The sequence below is a fragment of the Alexandromys fortis genome, unplaced genomic scaffold (genome assembly GCF_014885135.2).
Source record: "Alexandromys fortis isolate MF-2015 unplaced genomic scaffold, M_Fortis_MF-2015_v1.1 scaffold_64, whole genome shotgun sequence".
Classification (NCBI taxonomy): Eukaryota; Metazoa; Chordata; class Mammalia; order Rodentia; family Cricetidae; genus Alexandromys; species Alexandromys fortis.
In genome coordinates, this window is record NW_026067976.1 from 1,259,636 (window position 1) to 1,266,196 (window position 6,561).

At 43.6% G+C, this 6,561-nt stretch overlaps 1 long non-coding RNA gene across 1 annotated transcript; it reads left to right on the forward strand.

Annotated features, from left to right (window-relative positions):
* The first annotated feature begins 453 nt into the window (after positions 1-453).
* Positions 454-5,352, forward strand: LOC126510722 (uncharacterized). The gene is made up of 3 exons (XR_007594472.1): positions 454-591; positions 3,134-3,236; positions 5,227-5,352. It is a non-coding gene; the product is annotated as an uncharacterized lncRNA (long non-coding RNA).
* Positions 5,353-6,561: the final 1,209 nt, after the last annotated feature.

Here is a 6,561-nt window from a genome sequence, read left to right on the forward strand (position 1 = left end):
GCCCCCGCTCCTAGTCTACAGTTCAGTAGTTCAATGCATATGCAGTGGGGCTGAGCAAGCTGCAGCTCAGGAGCACAGGCTACCACTCTCTCACTGACAGTTTGCTGCACTTGAAGCTGAATGTTCTTTCTCCAAGATGGGAAAGCCCAAAGACACAATTCTACCCAATAATAGGGTCAGTTCTTTTCAAGGAAGAGCTCATTTAACTGTGGAGAAAAATCTGCCAGGAGGTGGAGTTCTGCAGAGTTGCAGAGCACAGGGGTTCTGTGCCTCTCGCCCACCAGGAGGCTCTCACCCCTCCCTAAGGACCCTAGTGTGAACTGACTAAAGGTTTCACTTTCTTTTTGCCACAGAGTCGTCATTTCATAACAAGGGCATTCCCTTGTTTCTAAAAGTCTTGAGCAGATGGGGGAGGGGCTATGTGGGGAAGGCGACGACCATCTTTTATATATGGAAATTTCTGAAAGAAAAAAAAAAAACTTCAACTTTCATTCAAATTTTGCTTTCAATTTAAGGGACAAATTAAAGCCAGAAACCAACTTGAGAAAGAAAGCAGCTGCTCAGAGGAGAAGGCAGGATCACGTGGAGAGGGTGAGGAGAGAACCCTGGGGGTTTCTACACCTGGCCAGAGGGGACCATTGTGACAGAATAGAAGGATGGTACTCAAGGACGAGTCAGAACCAGGTTTAGTGGCTGCTATAGCTGGTGTACAAAATGTACTCCAAGGGCCTGGTTCCCTGGGGGTGGTGCTGTGTAGTGTTGTGGCCTTCGAAGGGTAGAACTCAGTGGCAGGCTCTTAGGTCTGTACGGGTAGGGAGCATGCTGTTCATTCCATGGGGTTGTGGGTGATAATTCATATCCTCCTCACTCTTTCCCTTTGTCCCTCCCTCGCTCTCCTTTCCCCAGTCCTCCTCACACCCCTTCTTCTCCCTTTCCTCCACCTTCTTGTCTGTCCTCCCTCTCTCACTGTCCAATGCACAAATGCATGTTCCTGTCAGCATGGATTCTCCTAAGGCCCAAGTTAGTTCAGCTGACCTTGGACTTGAGCTAGAGCTCAAATGAACTCATCTTTTATTTCTTAAGTAGTCTGTGTCATATGCTTTGTTATAGTGATGGAAAGTCAATACAGAAAGTTAATAACGACTTCCAGATTTTTATGCAAACCACCATTCTACAGTTTTCTCAAAGTATCTTCGAAACAAATGCAACAGACCTTCAGGTTGACCCTGGCATCATGATCTTGGCATCTGGGCCAGCAAAGTCTATCACCCAGGTCGATACCCACTGTTTAATAGCTAATTTTCTCACATGTAAAGCAACTATCTGAAGGGGACAAGTACTGTTGCAGAACCTCTTCCGAGATGGGTTCCTGGGGGTGGGGGGCAGATGGGCCTTTGTGACCCAGACTGAGCCCCACGTCATTATCTTTGAATCCAAGTATTTCCCTGCGACTAGCCTGGGTGTTATTTGGACAGACTTGGTTTCCTCCTCATAGCCATAAATTATGTATCTCCTCTCCCCTCCACCCTCCTGTTAGCTTTTCAGGCTCACTCACACCACTCTTCCTCCTTTGTGTACCTGGGTGACTGCTGAATCGCTCAGTCCCAGCTGGGGGACCTACTCTCCCACACCTGTGGTGAAGGGTGGGGCCATCTTTCCCAAGTGTGGGGAGCCAATCTCTTAATGCGAGTGGGGTCAGCTTTCCTGTGCTGGGGTCACTGGGGTCCATAATCCCAGGGCCACCAAAGGATGGGGTCAGCTCTCCAAGAAAGCGAAGGCAGCTCTCCTCAGACGAGTGAGGGGTAGGACCAGCTCCATGAGGCCCTTGTACTTCAACTCATGGTTCAACACATGGTTTGCATGGGCTCTTGTGATAACATAAGCAACGGACATCAACACAGACCCCAGCTGTGACAGGATCATGGAACCAGACATGACCACCAGCAGCAGTTTGGGCCTGAAAGTCACCACGGGCCTGGGTGGCAGCATATACCTCTCAGATTGGAATGGGCCCAGCAGCAACATGGTCCTCGGATTCCAACATGGTCCCAGGTGGCTGTAGAGAACCCAAAAAGTTGAACAGCCCCTAATGGCAACAGGAGCCACAGACCTCAGAACAAACCCTGGCTGCAGCTGAGCACCGGACCCAGACATGGCCCCAGGTGGCAGTGCAGGTCACCTTCATTTGCATGGCCAATGGCAGCATGATCCTCCAGCACCAACATGGCCTCGGGTGTTGGCCCAAACCCAGACATCTGTACTGCTTTTGGTGGTAACCCGATCCCCAGACATCAGTGTGGCCCCTGGCTGTGGTGGGCCACGGATCCAGACACGGCCCTCAGCAGCAATGCAGGCCCAGACGACTCCAAGGCCACACGTGGCACTACAGGCCACTTAGGTTGGCATGGCCCTGGCAGCTGCATGTCCCTTGGACTCCAGCATGGTCTCCGGTGGCAACCTGGAAGCCGGCGTCCTTGTGACCTTTGGTGGGAACACGGGCCAGGGAGTATATTTTGTCCATCACAATTCTGTTCATTTTACTTTTGCAACTTAGGAACCAACTTGGAAAATAAGGGTGTGATTATACCTATGTAAAAGAAGGAAAGAAGGAAAAGTTTCATTTTTATGGAATAGCAAATTATATAGCGTTGTTGTTCAACCTGGGCCTTATCCATGAAAAAGAACAGAGATTTGACAGCACCTTGGAACTGACTTCTGCAACTGGCAGAAAATGCCCGGCAACGGAGACTAGCATGCCATCTCGCCAGGGCTCACTAAGGTCCACGCTGGCAAACTCAACTCCATTGCCTGGCTGTGGAAAATGAGACTAGAGATCCACTTTCCAAAATTTTTGACCTGCTCTACCTGAAGTTTGTCTTATTTTCCTTGGAATGTTCCTCGGGGGTTGCAGAGGTTCATCTCCTAATAAGGAGAGTCTGTGGTTACTTCAGGAATGTAGTTGTCCACACTAACATTTGCTCTTTTGAAACCTTTGGAACTTCACAAAAAGACTGGTTTGATGTTAAGACTAGCCATTTGCTACAAGGTCTGTGGTGGGTTTTAGTGAGGTGTCAGTGGTTACCCCATCCGCTAGTGTTCGTCCTGAGATGAATCACAAGTCCTCTCTTTGCAGTGACTTCCGGAAATCTTCCAGGGACAGTATGGACAGAGGATATGCCGCTTCTAACAACCTTAGGCAATCCGTGCTCTGAAGGAAAGTGAGACGCAAGCCTCAGGTATTTATCACTGTGAGTTAAGGACTGTTCCAAGCGATTAGGGCCATGAAAGACGCAATAACTATCTTGGTTTCCTCAAGAGGTGATTAGTAAATCTCTAGAGTCTGGACAAAGCTTGAGTCCAGCTTCCCTTTTACTACTGTGTCATAGATAGAGAATGGTGGTGCACTCCTAACCCACAGATATGCTGAAATACATTTGTAGTGATAACGTCAAGAGACCTCTTACCCAGTGAGTTCATGATGCTGAGAATCTACTGGAAAAGGGTATTTGATGCACTGTTCAACATGAAGCTCATTGAAAACTGCTTACAATTTAGCCATCAGAATTTCAGATTCTTTCTACCTCCCAGCTTAGTGTAGATATGTCATTAATCAGGGTCCAGCAGAACAGACTCCAGGAAAGGAACATGTTTATTATACTATTTATATTATATTATATGTTATTATATCTGCTTCTGGGACGAAGATGCATGCTTTGCCTGAGCTGGTCCTTTCTGTGGCTCTTGTTTTGTAAGAAAGACGATGACAAGAGCCAAAGTATTGAGGTTAATTTTTCCATTCTGAATTTGGTGGAGTTAATTCTGAAAACCAGCCTCCACCTTCTCAGAAAGTAAGATAAACTCTTTAAAAAAATTATTAGTTAAAAGTAAGTATAAACATTTCAGTCCTTTACTATTTACTCCGTGTATGCTGAGGGTCACACACATGGAGGCTGCGGGACAACTTGTAGGAGTCGGTTGTCTCTTCCAACTTATGGATCATCATGCTGGACTAGCTCTCTGACCCCAAAGCAATGCCTTTTAAACGTGTTTCTTCTGTAATATACTCTCTTGTCGCCATTTCGCCTGGGCCTCTCCAATTGTCCCTCCACACCATCCCAGTGCCTTTCGAGTTCCTCTTTGTGCTTCCCTTCACTGTGAGGCAAAGCTCCCATGATTTAGCTTTGGACCTCATTTTACTCTGAGACTCCCGTCATCCTTGGCCTCTGCTGACTGACCAGCTCTAGTCTAGTTCCCAAGTTAGAACCTCTAACCCCTACGCTCTGTAAATCGCAGAGCGATATGCAGTGTCAAGTTCGAACCTCTGAACCTTCCAGTTTCTTACGATGAAGACACTTTCCTTTTGCCTTCAAATATATATATAAATATATTTGAAGCATATAATATAATTAAAATTGATTATCTGAGCCTAGAGTGGTGATGTTCATCTCTAGCCAGCACAAAAGAGGCCAGTGGGCATCACACAGGAAGATTGTTTCAAAGCAACTAATAATTTTACTAAAAACGTGGAATTCCCAAGAATTTAAAACAAAATCCCTGTTGTTTACACCATGTTACAATGTTCTGAAAGCTATCACATGATTATTACTTATAACTTGAATAAACTGGATCTTCATTCTTCATTTGAGAATAAAAAAGCCAGCCTTCACATTGACTTAAGAGTAAACATGAAATGTCTAAAAGTAAAACTTCAAGTGATAAAAATGAATTAAAACTGTGAGTTAAAAACTTTTTGTTACTACTGAAATGTGAAGGTGAACATGATATATTTTCTAAATACTAAGATTTAATAAATTACAATTATAATAAACCAATTAGAATTGATATAATAAAATATATAATCATATATAACATATACATGCTATATGATTATATAATAATTATTATTATTATATAATAAAAAAGCATATGAGTAAATAATGCTGCCTAGTAGGCGGATGCCCCAAGTAGATGCTTTAACACATAGCTATTTAACATGACCACCAAATGTTATGACAAAATGGATTCATTTCATATTGAAAGCAGAAAACAACAGTCTTTTGCAATAATTAAAAGTTGGAATATGAAAAAGCAGCTGTCTCTAATAACCATTAATGTTCGTCTCTGGTTTCCCATCTATTAATCTTGCAAGCTTAATGATAAAAAGACTGATGTGATCTTCACTCTGATACCTACTCAGGCACAGTGACTTTCTTCTTTCTTTTCCAGGTAGAAAGCAATCCCTCGGAAATCCCTCTTTACAGCCGAGCCCACATTTCACAGCAAGTTAGGGAATGCTCTCTTCAACTCCTGTACCAAATATCCTTCCAGAACGTCCCTGGCCACAAGAATGTCTCAAGACGGGTTTCATTTCAACAAAGCTCTGGTATCAAACAGGCAGGATGGCTGCGAGAGCACCTTGGGAAAACAGTGTTGGTCTAGCAGCCTCCGGGGGTTGCTGCAATTCCACAGGAACAGCAGGGAGAAAGAAAAGGAGAAAGATTAATCACTCGTAGTTAACTAATTTATGGTGCACACATTCAGTGGTGAACAACATGTTGCAAGCATGCTCTCTATATACCAATTTTGGAAAACCTTGAACTGAAAAAAAAAAAAAACAACCAGAAAGATATAACAGGATATATGCTATTTAGAAAAGAACTAAGAAGCAGAAGAGAAGGCTAAGTATATTCTTAGTTTGCATACAAGTAAATTCTAGAAAGATTTGAAAGGTAGCAATAAGGTCAAATTCAGAGAATAGAGCGTTATGACAAATTATATACTTGTTTTCAAATATAAAATAGAGGTTTCTATTAGTTAAAGAACTGCACATTAATAAAAATACCCACAAAAGGGAAATTCAACAGAAGGCAAATGCAAACCCAAGCATTGCTGGTCACAATATTTTGGGAACATTGACTAGCATTTTCTGCCAAATGTTATCATCATCCAATACAGAATAAATTTTGTGTCCAAATTCTCTTAAGCTTGTTACATATTTCAAAAGACAATGGAGGACAAGATTTGTACATTTAGGAGAAAACAGTGGGCAAAGTAAACTATGACATGTTAATTATTGGGAAATTGTATAACCACTTAAAACTATTGCTTGGACAACACAACCATTAATTAAATATTTATGGCGGCATTATAGCTCCTGCCGAATATTCAAAATGTATCATTAGGACTAAATTTTAGTAACAAGTTAAATGATTAAAAACAAACCTCACAAGCAATATTTTAATTGGAGTGTTTATTGAGTGTGATCTAAACTGTAAAAACTGTTTTTTAAAGTAAAAAAAAATTCGATGATACAGTGATTTCTTCTGCCATGTTCTTCTCAGTTTTAACAAAGGCTACGTTTCGAGGCTGTTCTGGCAGGAGACGGTAAGCGGAAACCCTGGAAAGCATTCAGGAAACCTCCCTCCGCAAGCGTAAAAGACGCATGCGCACTCCCGCAAACTGGCCAGCTGGACCCCGTCCACGGCCGCGCTGGCGGAGCGTAACCCCGCCCCCAACCCGCCCGCGCCCTTCCCCCATCCGCCCCCCCCCCCACAGCCAGGC